General features: G+C 35.8%; 1 long non-coding RNA gene across 1 annotated transcript in view; it reads left to right on the top strand.

The window, feature by feature from the left end:
* Positions 1–3,407: 3,407 nt before the first annotated feature.
* Positions 3,408–15,128, top strand: part of LOC139082076 (uncharacterized) — a 141,655-nt gene continuing 129,934 nt past the window's right edge. Inside the window, exon 1 of the long non-coding RNA XR_011537788.1 lies at positions 3,408–3,542. This is a non-coding gene — a long non-coding RNA (uncharacterized lncRNA). The remainder of the gene's footprint in view (positions 3,543–15,128) is intronic.

The raw sequence follows: 15,128 nt of genomic DNA, 5'->3' as shown, positions 1-15,128 counted from the left end.
TCTTATCTGTTTTATGTTCTTGTTTGGTTTGGTTTGGGTTTTTTTTTTTTTTTTTTTTTTTGGTGAGGAAGATTCACCTTGAGGTAACATCCGTGCCATCCTCCTCTATTTTTAGTATGTGGGCTGCCAGCACGGCATGGCCGCTAACAGAGCAGTGTAGGTCTGTGCCCAGGAGCCAAACCCGGGCTGCCGAAGCAGAGCATGCCAAACTTAACCACTAGGGCACTGGGGCTGGCCCTTTCCCTTGTTTTTTTGTGAGGCAACTCCTTTCCTTTGGACATCTACTAAATAAGAGAAAGAGGGGACAACTTCCCTAAGATATTTTTTCCTCATGAGTATATAAGGTGGTACATAAGTCCTTAGTAATAGGGCTGGTATAACATGGCAAATGATAGTATGACTACTATTTTCTTTAATAAGAAAGAAATGTATCTAAAAGACACATATATTCTACTCCTAGATGAGAAATGAAAACATATGTCCATGTAAAAATTTGTTCACAAATGTTCATGGTGGTATTATTTATATTAGCTAAAAAGTGGAAATAACAAAAATGTCAACTGATGAATGGGTAAATCAGATCCATAAAAAAGAATATCTGTATAATAGCTTATTATTCATCAATACAAAGGAAGGGAGTACTGATAGACACTACAACATGGATCAACCTTGAAAACATTATGCTAAGTGAAAGAAGCCAGTCACAAAAGACCACATTGTATGATTCTATTTATATGAAATGTTGAGAAAAGGCAAATCTGTAGAGATGGAAAGTAGATTAGTGATTGCCTAGGGCTTGGAGGCCTGGAGGTAGAGGGGATAAGAGGTGACTGCTAATGAATATGGGCTTTCTTTTTGGACAAACAAGAAAGATCTAAACCTAGATTGTGGTGATGGTTGGACACTGTGAATACACTAAGAAGCATTTTATTGTACACTTTAAATGGGTGAATTGTAGGTTATGTGAATAGGTCTCAAAGTTGTTTAAAAAATAATCATATAAACAAGGTATATATTACCAACCTAGGTCAGAGTAATCTGCAAAACAAAGAAATTCCTTTAAAATATCAAAATCAGGGGCTGGCCCCGTGGCCGAGTGGTTAAGTCTGTGCACTCCGCTGCAGGCGGCCCAGTGTTTCGTTGGTTCGAATCCTGGGCACGGACATGGCACTGCTCATCAAACCACGCTGAGGCAGCGTCCCACATGCTACAACTAGAAGGATCCACAACGAAGAATATACAGCTATGTATTGGGGGGCTTTGGGGAGAAAAAGGAAAAAATAAAATCTTTAAAAAAAATATATATCAAAATCAAAATGAAACAAATAAGACTAGGTATATGGGAAATTAGTAGCTTACTCTCACAGAGAATAAATTTTTCAAGAATCTATGAAACTCAGTAATTTGAATGTACATTTCTAAAAGATATATCCTTAAGACAAAAAGACAAAAAAGAAAATGTGAAAGATACTTAGTAATCATATTGGTATTGCTATTTTATAATTAATATGTATATGTATTAGGTTCTCATGTAATTCATTAACTTAATTACTTATTTACTTTACCCATAAATAGTTATGGCAATGTCTCTATGAATTATTTCAGAGTAAGTGAAAACAGATACAAACACTGATATCAAATGAGTTAAGGAAAAATCCTTAATCTTAAATTTGAATTGTTAATACCAGTATAAATTCATGATGCATTTGTCCTTTTAAAAAATATTTAATTCCTAGCTCTATCCATGGAAAAATTCCTGGAAGTAATAACACAGTAGCAAGAATCACTGAGCCCAGATTGAAATCTCTAAAGATCCATTCTTACTAAAAGGAACCAAGCCTTCTTGGAGAAATGGCTGATGCCAAATCATAACAAGAAATATACAAGATTAGCCTGGAACATTTTATCATGCTGGGGAATGTGGAAGTGATCAAAGACCACTGTGTTGTGTCAGGAGGACTCAGGAGACAACTTTGAAAGGGCGGCTACAGGCCAAAGATGGGCATTTGTGCATCAGAAGAATAATGACTCCAATGGATTGAAGCAAGTACATTAAAATGTAGGAGTTCAAAACAAAACAAAATTCATCGGTCACCTTTAAAGCTTGCTAGGGCACCAAATTATTATTCTAAAAACTGGAAAATAAAAGGGAAAAAAATCAAGCATTTATTTTTCTCTTGCTATACAAACTGGGTAACCAAATAGTTGATAAGCGAAGGTGCCTCCTGACGTGATTTGATCAAAAGTATAGGCCCCACCTATGATGTATTCATGCCAAGAAAATTGAATTCAATTAGGCATCAATTACCATTTTACAGGAAATACAGAAGATAGAGGAACATGCTAAACAGCAGCCCAAGGAAGCAATAAGCCAAGTCCAGAATGGGGGGAATTCTATAAGAATAATAAGCCAGTGTCTTTAATAAATAAATTACAGGTAATAAAAAGGGTAGAAAAGATTTCTGTTATTGATTAAAAGGTATCTGAGAGACTTATCAACCAAATGCAATTTTTAAATCTTTAAATCCTGATTAAGAAAACTGCAAGAAATTAGAGTAGTCCAAATATGAGCTGCTCCTTGAAATGCTGCGTTCCCTGTCACAGTAAGTGTTTGGGCACAGAAAAGTTAACAATCTGCCAAGGATGTTATACATAGGATTATTGATTGGATAACATGTTAGGTAGGCAACTTCTAATATTCCTTTCTTCTTGAAGATGCTGATCCCAAAGTTATTCAAAGAAAACTACCCAATAGGAAATGTACCCAAGTATGGTAGATTTTTTTTCCAAAAATGATCACAACTATATCTTCCATGCCACATGTTCTTTTGCAAGGAGGCCTTACCACTTTCCCGTCAAGAAGTAAAGTCTCTTTGCTGCTTGACTCTACTGGTGAAAGCGAGGCTGTGTAACTTCTGAGGCTGGACCTTAACAGAATATCTGCTTCCTCCTTCTTAGAGCCCTGAACTACCATGTAAAGATCCAGCCACACTATTGGAAAAATCACAGAAAGAGAGAGACATGCCCATCCATCGCCTAACTGTTCCAGTCATCTCAATTGAGCAACCGGATACGTCAGTGAAACCATTTTGGACATTCAAGCCTCAGCTGTTTCAGCACTACAATTGAGTGCAGCTTCCAACTGATCCATCAGCTGAATACAGCCAAGGGAATGACCCCAGCTAATGCCACATGGTGAAGAAGAGCTACTCAACTGAACTTATCTGAATTCTTGGGTGAAAACGATGGCTGGGGCTTTAAGTCACTAATTTGGAAGCAGTTTGTTATGCAGCAATAGGTAACTTAGTGTACACAGGATAAAACAACTCGACATAGTCTTCGCCTTTATAAATCTTTTAACTTGTGCTTAAGCCTGATTTAAACCCCAGAAAAATGGCAATAAACCAATGGACAGAACTTATGTATTGGATCAATGAGGATTTGCTTCACCATCCAACTATCTACAGTTATGGGAAGATTGAGGAAACATCCATAACACTGAACCCAAAGACAGTCTGCAAGGACTTACTGTTTGGATTTGAGTGAGTGAGTTGATCCCTAACTTGGTTAAACTTAAGTCTTGCAAAATAGCACGTAGTTGAGAGGAAGAAAGACATGGCTATAAAAGAGCCTTCTGTTTCTGATGTACTGAAATGGTGGGACAAGAACATTATTACACTTTTCTTTCTTTCTTTATTTTTTCTCTTAAAGAGAAAGCTGTAGGTATTAAATAAAATCATAGGATGTAGAGAAACTTCCGAGGACAAAAAAAAAAAGATACAGTCCTACAGATTTGGGCACCATGACCTTGTGTACTTTCATTTCTAGTACTTCCACCATTTTTATGCTGATGAAATACCACACAATCCCCTGTTCTTTGCCATGGTGCTGGTGGTTGTCATCATCATCATCACCATTGCCATAATCATCATCTGTTTCAGGGAAGGAGGACCTAAGTGGGAGGTAATGAACCCAAAGGGAGAAGATAAGGATACAGACAGGGGGATATAGCAAGGAAGAAGAGAGCAGGTAGAAAAAGGAATGGAACGATAACTCTTGGTAAAGACTGGGAGAGGTAAGGGGGCTAAGGATATAAAATTAATAAAATGACATAAGATTTGCAGAGCAAGTTGCTGTTTATAAAGAATGTTAATGTAAGTTACATAATTTAATCTTTTTAACATTTGCTAATGGTGTTTTTTGTTGTTGTTGTTGTTTTTTAAGATTTTATTTTTTTCCTTTTTCTCCCCAAAGCCCCCCGGTACATAGTTGTGTATTCTTCGCTGTGGGTTCCTCTAGTTGTGGCATGTGGGACACTGCCTTAGCGTGGTCTGATGAGCAGTGCCATGTCCACGCCCAGGATTCGAACTAACGAAACACTGGGCCGCCTGCAGCAGAGTGCGCGAACTTAACCACTCGGCCACGGGGCCAGCCCCTTGCTAATGGTGTTTTATTATCCACATCGTATAGATGAGGAAATATGGATGGGGCTAAAAGAATATAACTTGATCATTTATTTTTTCTATTAAAAATATTTACTCAATTCACACTTTGTGCCAGTCACTATGCTAAATGCTGGAAATATCATTGTTACCAAAACAAACGTGGTCTCTACCCTTGTAACTTAAAGTCTAGTAGAGGAGAAGTGCATTATTCAAATCACAAAAACAACTGTAAAATGGCAACAAATTCAAGGAACATGGTACTATAAAAACAGAATAAAAAGATTTGATCTAGTCAGATAATTCTGATTACAGGTTTTTAGACAAAACAAAATATTACACAGTTACCTTGCTTGAATCTGTCATGAATATATGTCACCCAAATATGGTTGTAAATTAAGGAATGTATATTTTACATTTTTTAACATTAAATGTTTTCTAAAGAAGAAATGAAAGCTTTGCTTTATTTCTGTGCACAGCACTGTGTGCCTCTAACAATGCCATCATTTATTGGATCAGAATTCTATAATCTATAGCCTTTAGTCAAAAACTGGCTAACAAGGTTGCTTGGGGAAGTTAATGGGGGAGCTCATTCAAGACATGAGAATTTAACTACCACTTACTTACCCAGCTCTGAAAGTATCACTCACAGCCTGTCCGCCAGGAGATGATTAAAGTTGGTGCCTGTAATCTCTAGAATTTCCCTTTCTTAGACTTCTCTCTGTAAATTTTAGTTTTATGCACCACCAGAAAGAAGAGACTGTGGTCAGATAAGAATCGTATTCACAAACTTCTGCTCTAAAAGAAAAACATGCAATATAACTACTGGCCATCCGGTAGTACTTATACTCTAAGGACATAAAACTTCAATGAACACCATCTTCTCAAATATCTCCAAATGGTTTCAGACTGTCAATTCATTAATCCTTCTAAGAACCCATGGCCAAGGTTGATAAGAATAAACAGGAAACTAAAATACAAAGAGTTGAATTGATGCACTGTGAGTTCCTCAAATTGAATAGGAACCAGAGTTGTGAAGCTCCTTTTTCTCAATATAGACACTCCACAAGGGTTTCTGAATGAAATGCCCACTGTCAACCTTTCCTAGAAATGTGCACTTTTAGCCTAAGTGATAATTAATCTATTTGATAGTTTATTCTTCTTCTTTCCACATTTAACTTGGGAATCTTCACACTTAGATATCCTTTGCAGGCTTTGATTATTACCCCAAACTTGGAGTTTGGGCATTTTATAATAATTATTTTGTCATATTATTTTGATAAATGATAATTCCATGTGACTGTATTTGGACATAAGTTTCAACACTGCTATCTTTTCAGTCCATCCTGCAGCAGCTTGTCTTCAAATATCCTCTGGTCTCCCTCCAGTAAATTCTTAGATATGTTACAGTTATTGATTTCTTCTTTAATTCTATTGTCATCACAAAACATAGTGTATATGATTTGTTTCCTTTAGTGGTAAACATACCATGTACACTTGAAAATAATATGTATTCCGTAGTATTATTTAAGCCCAGGAGGTTAATAGTGCCGTTCATATCATTTATGTCTTTACCGAATTTTGCCCACACTTCTATCAAATGCTGAGAAAAGAGTGTTGATATCTCTAACTATGATAATGAAATTGTCTATTTCTCCCTTTAATTCTGTCAATTTTTGCTTCATATATTTTGAAACTCTATTATTAGATATATACATTTGTGGTTGTTTTTCTTTCTTATGAGTTGAACTTTTATCATGAAATGTTCCTTTTTTTATCTCTGGTTGTATTCTGTCTTGAAGTCTTTTTTTATCTGATATTAAGAGGTCCCCCAGCTTTCTTATACTTACACTTTGTATAGTATATCTTTCCAATTCATTTGCTTTCAACCTATTTGTCTTTGTATTTTAAAGTTCATTCTTGTAGAGATCATATATTTAGGCCTTTTTTGTTAATCCTTTATGATTATCTCTAATTTTTAATTGGAGCATTAGTTCATTAACATTTATTGTAATTGTTGATATGGTGGATTTAAATCTCATCTTTTGATTTTTGCTTTTCCCCTCTGTTTTGTTTACCTTTGTTCCTCCTTTATCACCTTCTTTTGGATTACTTGAATTTTTTTTGAATTCCATTATAATATATCTATTGACCTTTTAGCTATACCTCTAAATATACACAGTAAATATTTTACAGTGTGCTTAGAGTTAACATTTAATATAAAATGTAGAAAGCTTGTACCTGCATAGGCCTGTTTATTGCAACTCTCCATCCTTTATACTGTAGTCATCATTATTACACCTACAAAATTAAACCCTATAACACAATGGTATAATTTTTAAAAACAGTAATTTATTTTAATAAATAAGAATAGATATAATCTTTTATATTTGTGATTTCAGATTCTCTTCATTTTTTCCCTCAATTTCTGAGCTTCCATATGATACCATTTCCCATCCCCCTGAGAACTTCCTTGAGCATTTCTTGCAATGTAGGTCGTTTGACAATGAATTATCTTCTCTTATCTGAATATGTTCACAATTTTAGATTATTATTAGACATGGCTAGATTCCCTGGGTCATAGCATTAACAATCTAGTTGATTATATTCAGGGAACGCTATTTTAGGATTTACTGAAGTAACTTATTCTCAGGATCTTTCCCTAAGAATTGCTTAGTTAAACATTGATATCACTCTTGGTTATTTTACCAAGCTTTTAAAGTAATAAGTCAATGTTATGTTACACAATAAAGTACATATAGTAGAAAGGAAAATCAAAATACATATTGATTTAGTGTTTTCAAATGTAAGTCCAAACAGTAAAATAAAACCAAACTCAAAGAAATCTTAAAGTTCTGATAGATGCAGTTAATAAAGCAAAAGCTTGAAATGCAGATATACTGAAATTAAGACACAGGATCATTTATATCTGTGTTAAACATACTAGAACAAAATTTAAGTGTTGTTTTAGAGAGGAAACATATGTCTTTTATGTGGGTGGAGTTGCCTTAATCTGATTGTTTTTGTCATCAAAGGGATTTGAGGACATCCAACAAATTGTCAAATTGGTTATGAACTCTAAAGAAATTAAAATTTATTTATAGCCTGTTCATTACTTGCTTCCTTCCAGGCATAAAATAGCATTTCATAGCTTTAGGGGTAGAATATAGATCTTTCCATGGTAAACATAAGACTATATGATCTGGCTAATAATTATGTAAGATCTTTCTTTTATAACCTAATATTATGTAAGCATAGTTAGGGATGGGTAGCATGTGTACAGCATTGTAAAAACACAAAACGTAATATAAAACCTAAACATAACAGCCACTAACATATTATTTTTTCTTGCATCATTTTTTTTCTTCCCAGTTTTGCCATGAACCGATGATTACCAAGAGTGAACACTAATAAAGTAACCCTTACCTTTTAATGAAGGTACTTTTCATACATTTTCTCTCATGCCTAGGAATTATTTGATACAAATGCCTTGCAGCTGTGTTTCCGCAATGTAAAATGTGTTTTTTCCTACAAATGAAACACTAAGTAATTCATGTTAATGCTAAGGGTCCCTCAGGCCAGAAATGAAATATATTTTTAGTAATATTCCCTGACCCCGAGACTCCCAAGGAGTCACTCCTCTGATTTGAGTTGCTGAATTAACAGAAGAAGAATATAATTTTCATGCCTGAAGGGCTTGGAAATAAAACCTGCTAGAAAGCTTGTTTTAGATTTGTGGAGATTCTTGAACAGAATGTGGCCCTCCTCAATAAATTTTAACAAGTGATTAATTGAGGAGATATGAGAGTTCCCAATTATATAGCCTCATTGGTGACCCCTATGTCAAGTCCAGGCCATCCCTTAATGTCAGCCCTATAGCCACAGCCTAGTTCAGGCCCTAGGGAACTTACGCTCTCCTAAGCTTGTTCATTTTAAGTCTAGAATTCAGTCCTCCACTTCCAAATCCAACTACATTCTGAGCCCTTCATTTCAAATATCCTCGTGTCTCCCCAGTCAGTGCTCTTAACAACCAAGCTATTCTCAAAGTTCTGATATTTTCGTTTCTCTATTAATAATGAAGAGAAATGTCATTTAGGATCTATCTTTCTCAGTCTTTCTCAGCTACTGGTAGCTCAAACAGCAGAAATAACAGTTATATTATATATATATATATATATATATATATATATACATACATATATATATATATATATATAACAGTAAGTGTACTGGTAGACTGCATGTTCAACTCTGAGTGGTCCAACATGCAAAGATTAGGTGATCTTTCTATCACGTCAAGACAGTACAATGTTATAGAATCTCCTTTAGTGAATTATTCTTATTTGTGAAATTGCTCTGTTTCAACTTCTATCGTGTCTACCATCATTAGAACTCTTATTTGGACATCTACCAACACAACCAAGACTTTATTTTTACCCTCCATCATTTTATGTTAGCCTAAAAGGTTAGCGCAAAGCATCTAGTTCCCATGTATAAGAGCCAAGAAGCCAAAATAAAAGTATAACACTACTTCTTCCCTTTTTTATATTTACCTCTTGCCACATCTTTAAGTCAATGTACACTTGTGTGTAAACTCTAAGTCAAAGAAGGCATCTTTCATCTAATGGCATATGGAAGGGACGGAAATTAGGAAGACTAAAAATTAGTAAGGTGGATAAGAGAATGGAAAACAGAATAAACTGGTAGAAACTTCAGTTTTTAAAAACATGTCTATTTATATTTGCTTTGTAGAGAGGGATCATACAGGGACTCTGTTTTAATTAATATAACCTCAAAGCCCAGCACAGTTGTATAAGTATTCAATAAATGCTTATGGAATAATGTGGTTGACTGAAGAATAATTTTTCATTTTCCATTCAAAAATGGTATTTATTTGGACTGAAGAGTAGAATTTACTATTAGGCAGGTAGAATAGAAAGGATACTGGGGGCCAGCCCATTGGCTCAGCTCTTAAGTGCGCATGTTCCACTTCTGTGGCCTGGGGTTCGCCAGTTTGGATCCCGGGTGCGGACATGGCACCGGTTGGCAATCCATGCTGTGGTAGGCGTCCCACATATAAAGTAGAGAAAGATGGGCACAGATGTTAGCTCAGGGCCAGTCTTCCTCAGCAAAAAGAGGAGGATTGGCGGCAGGTGTTAGCTCAGGGCTAATTGTCCACAAAAAAAAGAAAGGATATTGGTTTTAGAGTCAAAAGGATGAATTGAGTCTCTGCCATTTGCTAGTGATATAGCTTTGCAGAAGTCATTTCACCTTTCTGGACTCAGTTACCTTGTTTGAAAAATGGAGGCTGAAATCCTTCTCAAATGGTATAGTGAGAAAAAAATATAAAATGAGAAATTGCTTAGAAAGCCTAAAATGTATGCAAAAGTAAAATGGTATTTTTTAAGTTAGAATAATAGGAAAATAAGTTTAAAGTTTTATCTAAGAATAAAGACTCCTTGAAGTCTTTTTACACCTGTAAGTTTGATCACATAAAAAACAGAGTTTTAAAGTTCAAAGGAACCTCAGAGATCAGATTTTAGTTTAACATCCTTGTTTTGCAATTGAGGAATCTGGTGATTAGTGATGCTAAGTGCATTGTTTAAATGTATAAGCTGTATTTGTGTTTGTGTTAGAGTCTCTTTTTCCCAAATTAAAAAAAAAAATCATTCTTTCTTTCTTTATTTTTTAATTAATTCATTTTTTGAGGAAGATTAGCCCTGAGTTAACATCCACTGCCGATCCTCCTCTTTTTGCTGAGGAAGACTGGCCCTGAACTAACATCTGTCCCCATCTTCCTCTACTTTATATGTGGGATGCCTGTCACAGCATGGTTGGACACGCCATGAGTAGGTTCACATCCGGCATCCAAACCTGCAAACCGTGGGCCATTGAAGCAGAATGTGCGAACTTAACTGCTGTGCCACCAGGCCAGCCCCAAAAATCATTCTTTATTAATGTATTATACGTTACTCTGTCTCAGTGTGATAAGTTATAGAAAAATGTTTGTCAGTGCCATTCTGAATAATGGATATGGAGGCCTAGACACAAAGAAGTTAAAATGTTCAGGATGTGACTGGGGAAATACACACACACACACCCCACAGCCCCATAGCTCATCTTAAAATACATTTAAATGTGCTTCCAAAGCTACTTTCAGCAAGTCAGCAACATATTATTGTAATTCAAATATAACTTTAGAAAGTTACTATTGCTCAGATTTTTAAATACTTTCTCTTGGAGAATAGTATTCATCTCCTAGCACCTTCTTTGCATCCACTGCCTTTTTTCGAGCCCTAATCCGACCACTACATTACTTCCTATCATGTGTGATATGCTGGTTTCCCAGGACACTCTATTTGTTCTGACAATCAGGACGGTATGCCTAAGGCAGTGCCATCTCTAGAAATGCTACAGTAGTTGACACTGCTTTTAGAAGCTGTATATCCAGGAACTAACTTTTTAACCTGTAGTTTTATATTGTTTTCAAATGATGGTTTGCATTTGTCACTTCCCATCACCTTTCTCTTCTTTTATGAGTTGTTATGGATTAAATGTTTGTGTCCCTGCCCCTCCCCCCTCCCCCCCCCCCCCGCCCAAATTCATATGTTGAAGCCCTAACCTCCAACATGGCTATATTTGGAGATGGGCCTCTGAGGAAATAAGTAAGGTTAAATGAGGTTATAAGGGTAGGGCCCTGATCTGTTAGGATTAGTGTCCTTATAAGAAGAGATACCAGACAGCTTGCCCCCCATCCTAATTCACAAAGAAGAGGCCATGTGAGCACACAGTAAGATGATGACTGTTTACAAGACAAGAGAAAAGGCCTCAGAATGGAATTTTCCTTGCTGGCATCTTGATCTTGGACTCCCTAGCCTCCAGAAATGTGACAGATAAATTTATGTTTAAGCCACCTAGTCTGTGGTATTTTTTATGGCAGCCTAAGAGGCCATGCAAAATACCATAGATATATGAGTAGTTTTAGATATTAATATATTTCCCTTGGTTGAATTAGTGGTAGTGGTAGGAGAAATTAGTGTATGTGGACATGTGAAATCTTATTACGCCTGCTTTGTTAGCTTTTTGATTGACTAAATACTGTTGGAGCACCTAAATACAGCTGTGGGGTTTTTTTGTATTAAAATCTGGCTGGCTTGATAAAATTTTTCCTCAGTGGTTCCAACTAGTTGGCACAGTTGGTGCTATTAACTTGTTGAGAAACACAGTTGCCTTTTCCTGGTATTCAGAAGCAACTGAGCCTCTATGCTCTTTTTATTTGTTCCTTTTTTACCTCTGCTAAATCGATGATGCATGGTTGCCTTTTCATTGTTTTGCAAGGTTTATTTTGTCGCCTCACACTTTTTGTTCATTAGACAAACATAGAACAGATGATAAATAGTCATTTGGAAAATAATGTGTTAGACAAAAATGCAACAATGTGCTTCACAGAAAATGGCGTGTCATAGATGCCTAATGTCCAGAGTAGAACAATTTAAAGATCCTTTTTGTGTAGGGAAAAAGCATCTGTTTTTTTAAAAAAGCCATGGGAAAGACACCATTTTAGTCTGTTTTATAGATGTTTAACACTGGGCAAAAGAATGATTAAACATTTGACCATAGTCCCAATGTCTGTCTTGTATAATCTCATAAGACCCTATATATGCTTCTCTGATAGCACTTATTACACTGAAATTACCTCTTTCCCTATCTGTGTCCTCTGTAAAATGGAATCTCCTTGAAGTCAGGGATTTCATCTTAGCCTTGTTTTCCCATCATTTAGCATAGCACATGCCTCATAAAATGTTCTCAATAAACATTTGTTGTATTGGGTCACATAAAAATGTTCAGTGGATCTGTTTTTAGTAAGCCAGCCAATATAATTGCTTAAAGATTGGAAAAGCAGTATTTTCTCCCCCTACTGCTCATGTAGCAAGGCACCCATTCAATAGTACACATTAGATATTTTTTCACCTAATTAAACTGAGTGTGCATAGATAGGATCTTAGGAGGAACTGAAATTTTGAAGCAAGTTTGAACATAATAGAAATGATTAATTGCTGGATTACTTTCGTCTCTGAGAAAAGTTAAAGAGGGATTTTTTTTTTTTTTTTTTTTTTTGGTGAGGAAGATTTGCCCTGAGCTAACAGCTGTGCCAATCCACCTCCATTTTTTGTACATGGGATGCCTCCACAGCATGGCCAGTGAGTGGTGTAGGTCCATGCCGGGGATCCGATCCAGCGAACCTGGGCTGCTGAAGCAGAGCATGTGGAACTTTAACCACTGGGCAACAGGGTTGGCCCCAAAACAGGATCTTTTTGCTCCAGAAAATAGAAGAGCTAATTCAAGAATATTAAAGGCTAAAGCATAGTCAACCAGGGATTTGCCTTTCCTCATGAATGAAAAAAAGTCTGTTCAGAGGGACCAAGTTTGATGTAAAGTAGGAGTATGGTAGGAAGGAAGATGAAATGAGAGAATAAATTTACTGAGGAACCAGGTGGAATCTTTCAAAGTGAGATGGATTGGCACTTAGTTTTCTGAAATCACATTTGATAATTTGATGATCTTTTCAAGATCTCTTTTAGGTTTTCTATTCATGGTTCATTAAAAAAATTGTTTTTAATCTTTTATTTTGAAGTAATTTTAGATTTACAGAAGTGTTGTTAAGATAGTACTCAACTTCCCCCAATCTCAATATCTTTCCTAACCATGGTATTTGTGAAAATTAAGAAATTAACATTGGTACGATACTATTTACTAAACCATAGACTTTATTCAGATTTCCCCGGCTTTTCCACTGATGAACTATTTCTGTTCCAGGATCCAACTTAGGATCCTATTTTGTATTTAACAATTCATGTTTCTTTAAATTTCACTTGTAAGTCTTAAGATTTGTGCTCTACAGAGCCCGTATATCAATTGTGTGTTTCAAACATTTCCTGATTTTAATTTTCTGAACTTCTTGTGTTCATTATTTCTTTACCATACACAATAGATTTGTAAATCTCTCTCCAATTCATAGTCCCTCTCTGGTCTGCTTCTTCTCTGCCCTGCCTCTTCTCTCTGAGGACCCTTTGCCTCTAACCAGACAAGAAAGCTACATAATCAGCTGAAATGTACAGTTTTCACTTTCCTTTATGTAATTTGTGCCCTTAGAGAAAACACATAAGCAGAGGTTGTCAAGTTAACCTGACAGCCTTGTTAATGTTATATTTAATTTGTATTATAACATAAACAGTGTGAAGGTTTTAACATTTTAGAGTTTGGGACTAGGTAGTAACTTTCTGTCCTTTCCAATATTTACCATTTGAGAATATCGTGATTCTTTTCTGAAAATAATGATTCCTTTTAACTAAGCCATCAGTCAAATAAGGGTGAAAGATTTTATTCTAGTTTCTCTCTCAGGGAATCATGGCTAGGCTTATGTCCATAAATGAATAAAATTATGAATGTAATATTTTATTTATAAGTGTATTTTTTTCTAGGAGGAGGGTCCACAATTCTCATCAAGTTCATAAAAGTATATCCTGGCTCCAAAAAGCTGAAGAACCATTTCTTTGGAGCTGGGGGTGTGGGACAATCTATATCATCAGATGGATTTGACTTCTAAATTTTAATGCAAAAAATATTTGGAGCTATAAAAATAACTCCAAATGCTTTAAATTCACAAAATAAATATCCTTTCTTATCCACATAATAATTTAGGAACTTAAAGTTCATTGTGATCTATCTTTGTATTAATAATTATTATATTTTTATCCCTATGTTCTTTTGTGGTAAATTCTTTCTTTTTTCCCTTGCTTCCAGAGTCCTTTTCAGCCTTGTTATTGTTCTTCCTGCCTTTGCTTGTCTCCATTTTACAAGCCATTCTTTCATCTATCATTCCTACTGCATTACTTTCCACTGACAAGACTGCTTGCTGGGCATTTGCCCACCGCCTCCTCCATTCTGGTCCCTACTCCTCTGCTTGCTTGCGGGAAGTGCTCTGGCTAACAGAGTGTGTAACCATAGGGACTGTCAGTGCCAACGGCATACCAAAAACACAATTCTGGAAAAAACATTAGCTTGACCCTTTCGTGAGACCCTCTTAGCAGAAATTAGCCCATGTCCCTGGATAGAGGTAGAAATTTATAGCATGGAACTAAATTTAAACATAAAGAAAACAGACTCTTGCTTGTTGTTTGAGAAGCATACTTTACCTAGTCATTGGAAGAGGAAGGGCGGGAGGTTAGGGGAATAAAGGATGAGATACTGCCTCTCACCCATCCACATTCCGGCAAAATGCTCCTATGCTGGTTCCCATAGAGTGAGATTATTCTCCTACTCACCCCTACCTCTATCAAAAGCCATGTGATATATAAACAACTTCATTTAGTTGTGTGTTATTTTTTAACAGCTATAAAGGATAATCTTAACTCTGGTTTTTAAACATAAAATGTAGAATGTGATTCAATAATAGTCAATATATTATGATGATTAGCATTACCATAGTTCTAGTTATTGAGCATTAACTCTGTGCAAGATACTCTGTGATATGCTTTACATAATCTCTAAATCTAACAATAATCCTAAGAAAGAAGCACTGTTATTCTTACTTTTCCAATGAGGAAACTGAGGCCTAATTGGCCCATGGTTACTCTTCTGGCAACTGGTAGAGCTTGTACTAAGGCCTACAAGAGGTCAAAGCCC

Source organism: Equus przewalskii, chromosome 1 (genome assembly GCF_037783145.1).
Source record: "Equus przewalskii isolate Varuska chromosome 1, EquPr2, whole genome shotgun sequence".
Taxonomy (NCBI): domain Eukaryota; kingdom Metazoa; phylum Chordata; class Mammalia; order Perissodactyla; family Equidae; genus Equus; species Equus przewalskii.
The sequence above is the reverse complement of the archived record's forward strand: the minus strand, read 5'-3'. Positions and strand labels throughout refer to the sequence as shown.